The 15,409-nt window shown below is 38.3% G+C and overlaps 1 long non-coding RNA gene across 1 annotated transcript; it reads right to left on the reverse strand.

The window, feature by feature from the left end:
- Window positions 1–14,568: 14,568 nt before the first annotated feature.
- LOC134423434 (uncharacterized) lies at window positions 14,569–15,260 on the reverse strand. The gene is made up of 2 exons (XR_010029108.1): window positions 15,013–15,260; window positions 14,569–14,904 (listed from the first exon to the last, which is right to left on the reverse strand). It is a non-coding gene; the product is annotated as an uncharacterized LOC134423434 (long non-coding RNA).
- Window positions 15,261–15,409: the final 149 nt, after the last annotated feature.

Here is a 15,409-nt window from a genome sequence, read left to right on the forward strand (position 1 = left end):
AGGGAAGGCAGCTTTACATTAAGCTAAGAGCATCATAACAAATATAATACTTGAGATAGTTATTTCTCCAACTATAAACTAATGCCAATACAGAAGTAAGATGAGATCTGTACTTAGAGCAGATGCCTGAAATTGTACAGTTGTAGTTATAAAGTGATGCATGGTTTTATATACTTTAAATATCAGCATTTTTTAAGAAACAAAATGCTTATAATACTGTATTTAAAATATTGTCACTTTTACAGCTTTTAATCATATATCTGTAACATTTTTCTGATCTGAATATCCATATCTATAATGAGGATAAGTAAGTATGCTGATGTTATTTACCTTAAAAAGTATAAATTGCTTATTTAATGTTACGACAATAGTTCTTGTCTTTTTATCATTAGTTTTTAATACCAAAACATTTAATCTCTTTATGCTGGAATGAACTGTAGAAGTATTTTTATTATAGACAATGTTTTTTCCTCCATAATAGGATTTTAAATAAGATCTTAGCAACTATGGCTCACAGCTCTGTAGAAGCACTGAAAATCCTTCCAGTTCTGGGACTTCTGCTAAAAGGAAAGTGTACGTTTTTCCTGTGTTAGACACATCCATTTTGAAACCTGCAGGTGGAAGAAGGTACTGGTGCTTTCCAGTTTGAGACCTGATGTGTAATGTTTGGGTAAAGGTCTCCTGTGGTCAGGGCAGCTCAGGGAGTGCATTTGGAACTTGGTGTCACAGCAACCTTGGGGAGCTCCATGGGCACAGTGAGGAGTGCATGGACAGACACTGCAAACCAGCTCAGTTCAGCACAGGACATTTTATGATTCAGCACTGCCTCATTACAGCAAGGAACACTTGATCTAGTATTTAAATTTTTAAAAATAGACCAAAAGAAAAATGTTTCTTAGGAAATCATTGCTTGGTGTTTCTCTTGAGTTTCACTTATATAACTGTGTGAACCTGAGCAGAGCTAGTGTAAAATTCTTACCAGTTAGCACTCTTCCTTGGGGAGTGGAAAACTTTTGGGCACCTCTTGCCTAGAAAAGCAGAAGAGTAAGAGCACAGAGGGTGTCACTGTGTCTCTTGGAATGCAAGTACCTTTATCCATGGGAAAACATGCCTGCTGATGTCTGTAGGTAGCACCCTTCTCCTGAGTTCCTTTCCTTTTATATGGCATAAAAGATGGTCCTTATATTTACCCCATTGTGTATCCTCTCCTGTCACCTGCAGAAAACTGGCACAATTGTGAATGAAACCATTTCAGTTTTCAGGGAAACTTACTGTTACTTCTGTATCTTGGGCAGCCTAAAGGTACCATAAACAACAGCTGTCAGTACTATTTAGCACTGACCCAAAGTGGTGAAAGGCTTCTGTGGGGAAAAACATGGGAAAAAAGCCCTGTGAGTATTTTTGAAAGAACTTCTGGATATGTTAGGTCTATTCCTTTCCTTTCGACAATTTTGGGGCAGCTGCAGTGGTTAATTCCTCCCTTTCCTGTTGACCAAGCTCAAGCACAATCTCGTTTAGTAGTTCTTTTATCCTCTTGATGCTCTTTATCCATGTTTTACAATGTCTGACCTTTGTTAGTTGGCCCGTTCTTCCCAGTGTTTTGTTTTCTGGTTAATGTACACTAATATGGTGCTATTACAGTGTTTGGTAGAATGACTTACAAAGAAAGAAAAATTTCATTTTTTCTTCTGTACACAAGCATTACTCAAAGTTAAACATAACTAATGAATTCTGACATGTGTTTTAACAGTTGTTCTTTACCAAAATTACATGTTGGCCTGTACAATTCATTGAAGTTGTTCTGACAGTTACATTTTACAGAGTGGAAAGATACAGCCAGGCTGAACGACACACTGTGTACATGTCCTTATGATGGGAGTTCCTCATGATGAATGTTTCCGTGATTCATGTTTTTATAAAGAATGCCAAAGGGATGACTATGGATACATCACTTGTCATAACTTGTAGTTCAGTTGACAATAGTGAAGTAACAGTTTAAAAAAACAGCTATTGTACAGGAATGTTCAATTATGTTTGCTTTGCAAGCCTTCAAGCAGGCATGACATGGGATGTGCTAGACATGTCTCGTGACTTTTGAATGGCTGGGGTAAAAGGGCTACTGCAAGTAAGAGCAGATTTGTGAATCACTCCTCCCTGCAAACATTCCTGCAGCAATACATTCTGTTCCCTCTGCACACCTTTTGGACAGCCTTGGAAGCTGTCTTTTAACTCCAGTGCTGCTCTGCAGTGCTCATTGGGTGCAAATACATCGATGGAACTACAAAGAGGGAAATGATTCCTATCTCTTGGGACTTCTCAGAGGACACAGAGCAGAGCACAGCACTGTAGTGGTACGAGGGCTTGAGGCTGCTGCTGCCATCAGCAGCATGGAAAGCAGGAGTGGCTTTGGGAGTATGAAAGTGGGCAGAAGGAAGTCATTTTCATAATGCATGGAGTCACTTCAGTCCCATGTTAGGAATGGCTTCTCTAGACTGACAGTACAGCTATTTCTTGATAAAAATGGATGATTGGAGTAGAACCAGTGAGAGAATGTCTACAACAGGACCAAACAGGAAGGCTCTAAAGCCTTCCTGTTAGTGCATTTCCTTGTAGGAAGGAATTAAATTCATAGTAAGAAGTATGGATAGTTATTATAATTACTAGAAATAATAAGACCAGGATCATAAAGAAGAATTGCTAGCACCAATTTCCAATTTAGCCTGTTACTCTGCAGCAACTTGAAAGAGGCCTGATTTACAAACAAGGCAAAAGAATTCTGCTTCTGTTTCCAAAACATAATACCTTAAACAACAAACACCATGAACAATGTCTTGTTCATGACAACAGGATGTCATGAACAAGAGGAGGAAACTGTCTGGTGAACTTGTACAGGACGAGTTGACAGAATAGTAATCTCAAATATGGCATCTGGTCTAAATCTGTTGTATTCTATCCTACTTATGCAAGAACTGTGAATCTGGTTTGACAACCACCATTAGGCAAAGTTTTTTTCTGAAGAATAGAAGAATTTTTTCTTTCTGTTCTTTGAAAGGTTTCATCCCTTCCTCCAGGCTAATTTCTATCCTATTCCCTACTAGGACGTGATACATTAATGCAATTTTGCAAACACATGTGAGAGGCCATTTTTGACCCCAAAACTGTGACAAAGTTGGTAAAAACAGGGCTACCTTGAGAAGATAATGATACATCAGTAATTATCTGGTGTCCAAAAAGATGAGAAATGGGAAATAATTATATATTGAAAATTAGATTGTAGTTTAAGGAATATTTTCTTAAGCAAAAAGGAGATATCCATCAGTTCCTTAGTACAACTATTGTCCATGTCTAAATAAACTGTATCACTGTTGCAGGCTATTTTAATCAGCATCCACATAGAAGCATTCATCCTAATATTAAGTAAGGTTTGAAGAGACCTATAAATATCTTGCTGCATAGAGTGAAGGCAAAGACATAATTCTGGATGTTTGATTAGGATAGCTGAAAATTTCAAATTTAAGGTATTGCATTAAAGAGGATGAATTCTCTGAGAGGTCGTGAGAAGGTGTAATGATTCTACAGTTATGCATCTATTGATACATCTGATTTTATTTAATAAATAGTGAAAACAGCAACATTCTCAGTATTTTTTGAAGAAATGTGGGAAGTTGTGTTCTGTAGTTGTAATGCTCAACTGCATCTTTTCATCAAGTACAGAGGAAGAAATCAGAAAATGTGTTCTTACTAAATTGTAAGGATACTTTGTATGCTGCTTAAAGTAAGCTGATAATGATATTGTCTGATGCAACCTAAGAATTTTCATGCTTTCATTTTAGTTTAAGACATCCTATAATGAGAGTTCTACTCTGTTAAATCAAGAAATGGATAAATGTTCAAATACTGGTTTTCCTAAATTCCACCACCCCAAAAGATTTTTCTCATTTCTGCAGTTCACAGCTCCTCTCCACATCTTTCTGTGCCAATACTAAATCAAGATGTTACATTCTTTTTGGTGTGAATGAAAATGTGGTGAGAGATCCTGGATGAAAAGTCCTGTAATTCATGAATTCATAACTCTAATCCAGGATCTACTACCCATGAGAACCAAAACTGAGTATGTATTTTTATATTTGGGCTTTCTAAAGGCTCTTAGGTTACTTCAGTTCCAGGCAGGGAAAGGAATAAAGAAATGGACAATCTCTTCAGAATTTTCCATATGCTTTGTTCAGAGAATGGCAGATCAAATGTTTTAAACAAAGAAAGGAAGGAAACTTTGATTTCTTGCCAAGAGATTGAAACCTCCTGATCTTTTGCCAAGCTAGTTTATTTTGCTGCCAACAGTTTCCTCACCTTAAACAGCTCCTTTTCATCTGTAAAGCCAAGGGCTGTGAAAGAAACAGGCTCTGCAGAATGGCAACACTAAGAATCTGCCCTAGTTTATGTAGGGACAGATTCACTTTCCAATTTTGATATGAACCTGAAAACACAATTCTAAGCAATGAATCACCTCAGATGATCTGTAAGCAAATTTTACTTTTTTCTCCAAGTGCATCAAAGTTACTGGCTTTGTGAATGTTGATCTCTTATTGCAAGGGAATTACTTTATTGCTTTTGCTATTGATTTTCAGGATTTCCTATCTTCTGTAAATCCCTGATTTCAGGATTCCATATCTTCTGTATTAAAAAAAAAAAAAAGCTGAGATTTAATAAATTTAAGAAACTGAACTCCTTTGAAGTGAATGCATCAGTTCTGAAACTTAATCTCCTTTAAAGCTGTTGAGTTAGTTATTGTAGTTACACCATATCCTCAGTGGTTGTAGTTGTGATTTCAGTGCACTCTCTAAGCAGATATGCAGCACAAGTTCTTAGATATTTCACTATTCCTTTTTCAGTGAGAAGAGCAAGATGATGAAGATGTTTGGTAAAGTCTGAAGTCAAAGGCTGGCCATGGCTACCATATGACAAGGTTTTTAGTTTTATTATGCTAATAGACCTAAGACCAGATATGTGTGATGAAATTATCTTCTGTGTAGTAATAGAATACAAATCTTGCACGCCCTTCAGCGTGTTGTCCCAGTCATAGTATGCAGGGCTAATTAATTGAGGACTTAATCATCTACAGGTATCTGTTTAGTCTTTAGCTGAGAGTAAAACAGAGGGAAAATTTTTAATTGGAGAACTGTAAATTAAAACAGTAATGAAAATATTAATTTTGAGGGGAGAAAGTTGTAATTTGTGAGATGTATTAACAAACATATTCCAGTTTTTGTCTGGATGGACACAAGGATAATTTGTAATTCTGAGATCCATGTAATGGTCAATGTTCCAGACGGTAAAGTATTGTTCTGAAATGACCATCATATTGGTATTATCTGAAAAAAAGTCATTTTGAAATCAGTTTAAGACAGGATATGCAGGAGCTTAAATCTTCACTTTAATCAGGAGTGGCAGTAAATGCATTAATTGTGTTCTGTTCCTGCAATCTTCCGGTAAGGAGAAAAATAGACTCATTCTGTAAAAGCTATTCTTTTAAATGAACAATGCCCTTTTTTTTTTTTTTTTTTTTTTTTTTACAATGGCAACAGAGCAAATGCTGCATGAATCTTTCTTTTCCCCTTGGAAATACTTTCTGATTTATAGTAAATCAAGTGAACAACCCTCTATATTAATTTGTTTGTTCCTTTATATAGCTAGCAGACTGCAATTAATGCATGTTCCAGCAGAACTGATAAATAAGAATGAATAAATGTTTCAGACTTTGCCTCACATCTATGGGTCACCTAGATGAAAATATTTGGACTGTTTAGAAGAAATGTATTTATTTTTTACAGTAAGTGAAAACTCTCCTGAAGCCTACAACCAGCAGGCAAAGGCCAGGGCACCTAAAGTAATTGTACATACAGAGCAACTGCAATGAACTTTTGTGTATCCATCTCTAGAGTGATGGTTTACCTACCAATTTCTCAGTTGCTCAACTTACAATTTATAGATTACTGCACAGTCATTTGTATAATTTCTGTTTCTAGTGACAACACAAATGGTTTTGTCAACATAAAGGGCTTTTATTTCACTGGAGAAGCAAAGCAATGGGGAGGGAGACACAAGGAGAGCCAAGGAAACAGCTTGAGAGCACAGTATATGTGCCCAGAAGAACTCAATTAAAAATACTTGTTTTTTATAAGGGTCTCTGTGGTCACAGATGCTTATCTGTGTAGTACTAAGTGACACCCTAAGGATTTTTTGGGCTATTCTGCTGCTTCAAGTTCAGACTGCAGCATTTTTATTTACTTTATGCTTTATATTAACCCTTTTTAGAACAGGGAAATGTCTTAGAGAAAGAAAAAAACCTATTTTAACTATATGGTAGGACACACCCTTATGAAAACACGTTGTCCTTCTTTTCTGACTTGAGCAACAGACATGAGTTCTAATAAAAGAATAATTCAGATTTCAAGGTGCCAAAATGATTTCTTCTGAGATTAGTTGTTGAAAAGCAAAACAAGTAGTGTACTGAACCCTGCACTACTTGACTCAAGCTGAACACAAACTTAGAAAAGTACCATGGAAGAAGGGATTTTTTATTTAATAGGAATCCTTATCAGATCATTGTCTCTACAAACTGATTTATTATGTATTATTTGACCCAAAATAAGTAAAAATCTTTTGTCTAGGAAACAGCAGAGTTATGTATCTCACAGGGTAAAAGCTCAGAAGCAGCCCTGGAAATCTCTGTAAATGCACTCAGAATCTCTGCATAAGCCAGAAGCAAAGCAAAAGCTACTAAAAAAGCTACTAAAATAAATACAGTCTTTGTCCCATCATTAACTTGTTATTTTCCACCTGTGCATCAATCACAGGTTAAGAAGTCTGTCCCAAATTTATTAAAATGGAAAGACAACAATGATAAAAGTAAAATACTTACACCTTTGTAATTTAATGCAATGCAGGAAATTAAAATTAAATTATGATTTTTTGCAAGAGTTACAAGCTTTTTCAAAGTCAATGGCTGAGGACTGCAAATGAGGGTTTGTGTCTTTCTGCTATTGAAATGGCACTTGTGGCAAAACCTGAATCCTCACTGGCTTCCCCTAAATCCAGAACTTCTTAGGTCTGTGTTCATGAACATTATTTAGCAAGAATTGCTGACAATTCCTTATGCTGTATAAACAATTCCTCCTCCAACCTAAATACAGTTTCCAGTCAGTGGCTCACATGCCTCCCAGTTTACTTAAGGGTATGTATACAAAGATAAGATGAACTGGGTTTGGATCTTGGTGGTATGAATCCTTAATGATTAAATGAAGAGACCTAATTGAAAACCAAGTTTTGAAATTGGGTCTCCTTCTAAGAATATTTTAAAATACAGAACACATACCTACAAGACACATATTACAGCTGCCCTACCTGGACTCCACTGTGGGTCCTGACAGTGGTTGAAGATCTAACAAAAAAATCTGCTCTTAGTGAGCTCATCCCAACCACTTGGCAATTACCAAGGAGGGGGAGACAGCTATAATTGTATTTCATAGTCAAATTTAAGATAGATGTTTAGTATTTCCTGATGTAGTATTTATTTGAACACTGTTTGGGGCAATATATAATGGATTTGAGTATGAATTCATTGCCTGTGATCTCAACAACCATTTTCTCTGCAGCCACTTCAGTGTTTTCAATGTGATTAACTTTGTATTTTTCTGTTACACATGGAAGTTATGCCTCTCAAGTATTGGTTAATAAGCTCTAATAAGCTTGCTAATGACCTTTTCTATGTGCCAAATTTGAGCAGTCCATGCTGACATGCAGTGCAAGGACAGCAGCTGTGCAGCAGCCTCAGCACTCCAGATGTGCTCAGTGCAGTGGCCAGCTGTGCTTAGTTTGTGTTTGAATGCTGAGGACACAGCTCTGCTCTTCACAGCTCTTATGAAACACAGTTCCTTCATCTGTCTCATAAATCATCTTCCACACCTGGAAGCTGCACTATGATTTCTGCCAGAAATCACAACCAGGTTTACTCCTGAGCATGGCTGTAAGTACTTTATTTTATCTCTTGTGGAATTACTTTTAAAAATACATTTCCATGGCCTCAGATTTGTTAACAAATAGATCTCAGGTGTAATCAATACATCCTTGTCTGAGCATTAGAATGTGCAATTATATTTGCACAAATCTATGCAGATGGACTTTTATTATAAATTATCTTCTTTTTCTCATGTTAGCAAACAATTTAGCAAATAAATAAAAAATGAAGATTGATGGTATTAGAGCAAAGTGCCCATTACAATTACAGCAGCAGAGATCTGCAGTAACAAGGATGTAGAACATTTGAGTCTTTTTTAATACTCAGGGTTTGTTTGTAGTTTAAGATTTGATTTCCTCTTAGGCTCTGAGATTATAACAGACCACATTTTGACAGGGTTTTCTTTTGATTTTTCAGTGAACTAGATCCTGCTCCTCCTGCTCAACCACTTCCATTCATGTATGGCAAGTATCTCTCCCAGCATGGGAGGAGATACAGCAGCTTTGCTGATTATGTGAGCACTCAAGTGTGGATTTTTGTTGGTTTTGTCTGCAGTATGAATCTAAAAAAAACTTTCCCAAGCTGCCATGTTTTAAAAAAATTTCTATTTTCCCATCCTCTTGTAGTAACCACTGTTGCCCTTAAAATAGATAGAGATAAGTTAAAAGTTCTGTTTAAGGATAATTTCCTTCCTTTCAAAGGATTGCATCTGGCAACTGGAGGTAGAAGAAACATTTTTAGATTGTATTATGATTAGGAAGCAATGAAAAGGGTGGCTGGTTGTACTGCTTGTTCAAATGTGAGAGAATTTGGAAAATACAAATAAAAATAATTAACAGCCTTTATTGGTGGCCCTGTTGGAAAAAAACCTGCTAGCATTTATTGGGAATGAAAGATGCAGGAGCCTGCAGAACCTAAAAGAAATGGGCACACATCCTATGTAACTCCAATTATTTTCTATTAGTCCTATAATACTTTCTAATAAAATTCTGCTATAGACTGTGGTGTATCTACTGCCTTTTCACAACCACAGATAGTTAAAAATCAACAAAAATCAATTGCTGAGAGTTTATCATTCTAAGATGATTTAATAATTTGCTGCAAGGATAGCACAGTCTTACCAAAAATGCTGTAAAAAAGTCAGACCAAAAATAGACTAATGGTGGAATTCAGACTAGAAGGAAAATGCTGACTTTGATTTTTCATTTTCAAAGTTCTCTTTTTTCACTTTCCTTTTCAAAAAATCATATAAATAAACAGATTAACTTCCTAGCATGAAAAGGGGATATTATCTCAATTTGTAAGCCTTGTGACTTTGTGTGGGAGTTCCACAATTGTACTTACTATAGGGATACTCCCTACAAGTGAATTTATCAGGAACAGATGGATGTAGGACTTCATGGAAAAAATGCTAAGCATCTGCAGTATCATTTGTGGTTAATGAGAGAGGAAGGTGGTTGGCTTTTTTACAAATCTAGCTCTCACTGAGGGGCAGACATGCTCACAAAGACTTAGTAAATAAGCCCAGATAAAAATATCAGTCAGGAGCTGTTCCTGTGTAGCAGCTGGTTCAACATTTTTATAACTTCAGTTTGATGCCACCATCACTAAGGTGTATATCTATAACACACGTTATTTGGATTAGGAAGTAAAATGGATCATACCCAAAGGAGTAGATTACAACACATTTTAGTAGTTAAAGGGGAACTACATTGCAATGGTCTGTATAATACTGTGAACATTCTGCTAAACAGTACATAAAAGCTGGTTTGCTATAATTTTTTTTTTGCTAATGTATGCTCAGAAGGACTAATAATAGGCCTTATGAGTCACAAGCATTCATTAAGTAAGCCACCCGAGTTTAAGAAATGTAACATTTGAGATCTAGTCTGTTTGAAGTGAACAAGAAAATTAATATGTTTTAAGTAATAGTGACTCTTTTAAAAACACTATAATCATATGCTTCTAAATATTTAAGATTCTTTATTCTATACAAAACCATCATGTTAATTACTGGATTAGCAAAAATATCTTTCAAGACCAAATCTGAACCCATCTTCTTGGTTTTGAAACACATATGGAATGCTTGAGTCCCTCAGAGTAGTCCCAAGGGGAAATGTGTTACTTTCACTCGTGTCTGCTTGCTGGGGAAGGCCCACTGCAGGCAGGGGTTTGGTTTGCAGGGAAGAGCTGCCCTTTACTTTACTTGTCCCGCTGGCTTGATTCGGGTGCAATTAAATCAAATGATTTGTTCAAGATCACTAAGGGATTCAGTGACTCAACTGGGGTAAGAAAGCTGGACTGGGAAAACTGAAAATTCTAGTTCCCATGGTGGGATAATTTCTCAGTACCATTTAAGTAAATTAGAGGGGCAGCTATTGTATTTCAGAGTCATCTGTACAAACTGCTGCATTGTATAGACTAAATTTACATCAGTAGGGAAATGCAGATACAGAAGGAAAACTGAATGAAAAAGCTGAACACTTTTATGTGACAAATATCTTAACAGACATACCGGACTGAAACCAGTTTAAATCAAATTTTGTCTGCCAAAGATTTTTGAATTTGTAGGTATTTCTTTTAGAGAAAAAATTAGTCTTTCTCGCTTGTCTTTAGCCATGTATGAGTCCACTTTTAAAAACTGTATTTTGTAGCCTTACAGGTGTTCAAAGTTAATTTCTCTTATTTTGCTTTGTTTTTGTTTAATTTTTTTCCTGTTTTTTTAATGACCTAGAGACATGTCAGTACTGCCATGCTAGTATGATACCACTGCTTTTATCAGTAAGATTAGATGACTGCAAAAGACTTCCCTGCTGCCTGTATTGGTTACTGATAAGACTAAGGAGTTTTCATTATCTATGACAGCAGAAGGCAATGACATATGCACATTGGCTCATCATTTGCATCAGAAAATTTGGTGGTAAAGGAATAGTGAAATTTAGTATTTTCTAATGTATTTTCAAGGGCAGAACATAATGCTGCAGCAAGGACAAACTCCTGCAATTTCTTTCTATCCTCTTCCTCCTTCCAAACCTGACCTCACTTCTCCAGGCCTTTCATTCCCTCCAACATCAATTTTTCAACAGTGTTTTGTCCTCATAGACTCTTCATTTCAGCCTCAGTCTCCTGACTTAGCCAGTGCTGGCTTTCTCCTTGGCTTGCTGCCTGAGTCCCCTGCTGAACTCAGGATGTGGTTCTGCCAATCTAATTGTGGGCTGCTACTGAAAGGGGTAGTCCGTCCCGTTCCTCCTACTGTCTGTCCTGGTCTCCCTTGTGAGCTGAGTCAGGGAACTAAACTTGTATAGTTCCTTTTCTTTCAGTTCAGCTCTCTGAATCAGGTCATTATGGGGTAAAATGAGCACCAATGCTAAAAATCACAGCCAGGGTTGGAGACAGTGAAATAGGGAGAGGAGGGACCACCTCTTTCAGCAGCACTTGATAATTAATGTGAGTTTCATCATTAAACTGAATTTCCGGCTCCAAACTTCTCACCCTGCCTCTCTTGTGCTTCATTTTCCCCCTTTAGCCCCTCTTCCTTCCCATTTGTCCCTGCCCTTTCTGTTCCAATCCCAGAGATATCCATGAACTAATGCCAGCTGTCTTGCCCAGCTCCCTTTTTTAATGTGTCAGACCTGTACTTCACTGATGTCTTGTAGACAGACTTTGCCAGTAAGCACCTGTGGTCCCTCACTCAATTGCTGTTTACAAAGTATTAGCTTGAGAGGATAGAAAATGCTTTACCAATTAAGATACCTAATTTTTATAATCTCTTCTCAGACCAGTTTTCATTAAGAAGCTCTTTTACTTGTCCATGAAAAAAATCTGAACTCTGACAACATGTTATAAAATGGATAAAACCCCTGATAGTTATGAAATTCCTACAAATTGAGCTTTCCTCACTTTGAACCCTTTGTATTAAAAATAAGCAGTGAAATAGTTTTCAACAATAGTTAGAGTCTCTTGTTCCTACTGTAAACAAATGCTGAATATCTGGGCAAAAATCTCTGCGTAATGCAAGTCAGCTCCCATTGACTTCACGGGAGTTATCGTGCTATATATGAGAGCAGAATCCTGTCTCTGTGAATAAAGGAGTTTTTTCCAGAGTGAGGGGGCTCTGCACAATGAATGTATTTTTACCAGCCCTTTCTGATTCATTGGCAAACTCCCAAACACAAGAACTGCTTCTGTAGTCTTTCTACTCTCACAATGACACACATTTTCTTTTTCATTTTTAGTGGGAAGTCTTTTGTACGTATTTTTCTCATGAAAACGTGTGTCTTGGTATTTTGTACAATGAAGCAGAAAATATTTTTCAGTCACAATATTTTTGAAGTTGTTCCTTCCTGAGTTTATTGTGTATCTTCTAATTCCAGTTTAAACTGAGCTGAAGGTAAAGAAGCAGATTTGAGCCTGATGTGTACGTCTCCTGCAATTCAAAAGCTGCTTTCAAACGAGACTGGGCAGGCTCCTCTGGAAGTTCCAGCAGCCCCAGGGAACTATCCAAGTCGTGCCAAAGTTGTGTCAGGCTGTGGTCCACCCTAGACCCAAACTAGAAAACAAGGGAATAGCTTTCTACTTTTCAGGAATTCTCCAATGGGCCAAAGTGAAATTCCCTTTAGCAACACACACAAAAAAATCCCCTTGTGCTGAAGAACTGTCCTCTACGGGAGTTTCTGTATTGTTAACAATTACAATCTTGCCTCCTATCATATTTTATTTTTTCCCCAGAGTTCTACATGACAATTTTTAAAAAGAACTTAGCAGGTATGCTTAGGCAATATTTTTAAAGTTTGCAATTTTTTGTGTTATATGATTTACAGTTTTATCATCATCATATCTTATTTTCAAGGTGGTTTTCTTCCTGTTGTGCTCTGGGAAATAAGTATTACTGATGACACCATTACAAAGATCAGATAAAGCTGCCTCTCCAGAGAAACAAGAAATTGTAAGTTGAGGAGCACTCAGTGCTGAACGGTCTGTAAGATGAGCCTACACTTGACAATGTTCAGACACCCATATTCAGGACCACCAGTACCACTCCCTCATTTCTCTCTGTGGAACCAGCTCAAGTGTTTCAGTAACCACCTGATACACATGACTGGATTTCTTCCAAACCTGAGTTAAAACCTATCTTTAAAAAGTATATCTAATCTCATGTTTAAAACCCAAGCAAATGTATAGCCACTATCTCTGCTGATATAAACTATTTAAATGTTTAATTGCCCTCACAGTTGAGAAATGTCAACATTAGGTTTGTCTTGCTTCAGTTTCCAGCAAATGGACAGCATTGCCTTTGTCAGGCAGGTTGAAAAGGTTATACTATTGAGATCTCTTTCCTGTATTTAAGTACCTTTTCAAAGTAATCCAGTCTTTTGTCAGGTGTTTTTTCTTTCAGAAACTAAATAAGCTGAATTGTGGAAGCTTCATATTCTATGTTAGCTTGTTGTCTGCTCTCTGGATAATTTTTCAGTACTCTTTGAACAATCACTAATACTTCCCTGCTATTGTAAATATCAGAAGTGGCTGCAGGTGTTTTTGTACCATTTCTTCACCAATGTGTGCAAATGTCTGCTTTCTAGAAGACAAGTTTAATGCTCATTAGATTGCATTAGCTCTTTTCCAGTTGCTGTGATGTGGCACTGCCAGGGAAGTGCCAGCCTCCACTCTGGGGCTGATAGCTGGGCCTGGACTCTCACAGGAGCCATGTGGCAGATCAGGCTGTCCTCATTCAGCACTTTGTGTTCACTGGAGGCTGGAGGGACCCTTCCATTATTTTACCTGGCAGCAGTGTGTATCTCATGGGTTTATATGCCCATGAGTCAGGACACTGACCCTCCTCCTTCTCACAAACAGTTTGATTTTCAGTGGGGGTGAGGATCCACTGTCTCATCCAAGTCAGGCTGGGCTGCTTTTAAAAATGAGCATAATAGTAGAGTAAAACTGAGCCTCTGAAACTCACTGGAGCAGAGTACAAAAAGATTCCAATGTTTGAGGTTGTGCAGACTGGAGTTTTGGTGATGCCGGATAATGCTGCTTCTTCTAATACTTAAGTTTACAATTTCTTTAATTAAAAAAATTAATATATTTAGCTGTTGATATGTCATTGCATAATGTAGGGATTGGTCCTTCCTTAGAGACAATCTGTATTTTTAAATCTATATTAATTTCCACAGTTCTTTCCATCTAGTAAACTTTACTGTTATTGAATCCATATGGTGCCCAGTCCAAAAAGATTGATATAGGTGCATTTTGCTGGCATGTTATTCCCTAATAGCGTAGGATACCTCTTTGAATAAACTGGGAAAAATAATTCAGCAAAGCAGATGTTAAAATGGAATGACAGTCAGTCTTTTGCTTGGTGACATTTAAAAGAAGAATAAAAATGGAGATGGCTTATTTCTGGCCTGAAATGGAATGTATTAGCTGAGTAGTGTGACAAGGAGTAATTAGTGAGTGATACGTTATTTTCTGTTGTTGTTCTACAGCCAATAGAATGATTTAGTTGATGTACTGTAACAGTAGAGACTATTGGAATCAGAGGTTCAAGAGGCAAATAGGTTTATTCTATTTTATTCTTTATGTTTACTGCTTTCTGGCAATATTGCAATCATTGTAATGATTTGAACTAACCATGCTGATAAATATGTAATTGCTCATAAGACATCTCTTAAATTGTGTGTTAAATTTTTAAGACGTAGTCTGGTGTAGCTTTTTCACTCGGGTTTGGTCTCTTGCTATTTTTAAGAACTGCTTTGATGTAGGAGCTGTCCTGTCACACGTGAGTTTTGCGAAGTCCCCAGTTAATGCCATTACCGCCGCTGGCTGAGAGCTCTGAGGGAGAGCACCCTGGGGCTGGGGGTGCGCGGGGGCTGCGGCTGCTCCGCTCCGTACTGGGGAAAGAGAATTCCGGCTCCTGATCCGTGCCACAGTAAATGGAGGCTGCTGCTGTGCTGCCAGCCGGGGGATGGGAGAGGGGGTGCGTGCTGTCTCACACGGACCTTCAGCAGCGCCACAGCAACGGAGCTTTGAAGCCGTTATGCTCCAGGAGTCACCTTTCCATCAGCCCTTCTGTAGCATCTCGGCACATTGGTGTTCACGGCGGTGCAGGATCGCGGAGAGCGCCGAGATGCGGGTTACACTTGCGAGCCTTTCCGCCCCCGGCACCTCTCTAAGATGGTTGTGCATCAGGGCCCGCCCCGCCGCGCAACATCCCCGCGCTGCACGGCCGGGCACATGCGGGGTCACGGGTGCCCGGAGCCGGGCTGGGAGGCGCCCGGTGGTGCCGGGGAGCGGGGCCGGGCCGGGCCGGGCCTGGCGGGCCCCGCGCTCTGCCCGCGCTCGGCGCCGCCGCTCCGCCAGGCCGGGCCGCGTGCCCGCAGCAGGGCGGCGCTGGCC

The sequence above is a fragment of the Melospiza melodia genome, chromosome 12, assembly GCF_035770615.1.
Source record: "Melospiza melodia melodia isolate bMelMel2 chromosome 12, bMelMel2.pri, whole genome shotgun sequence".
NCBI lineage: Eukaryota > Metazoa > Chordata > Aves > Passeriformes > Passerellidae > Melospiza > Melospiza melodia.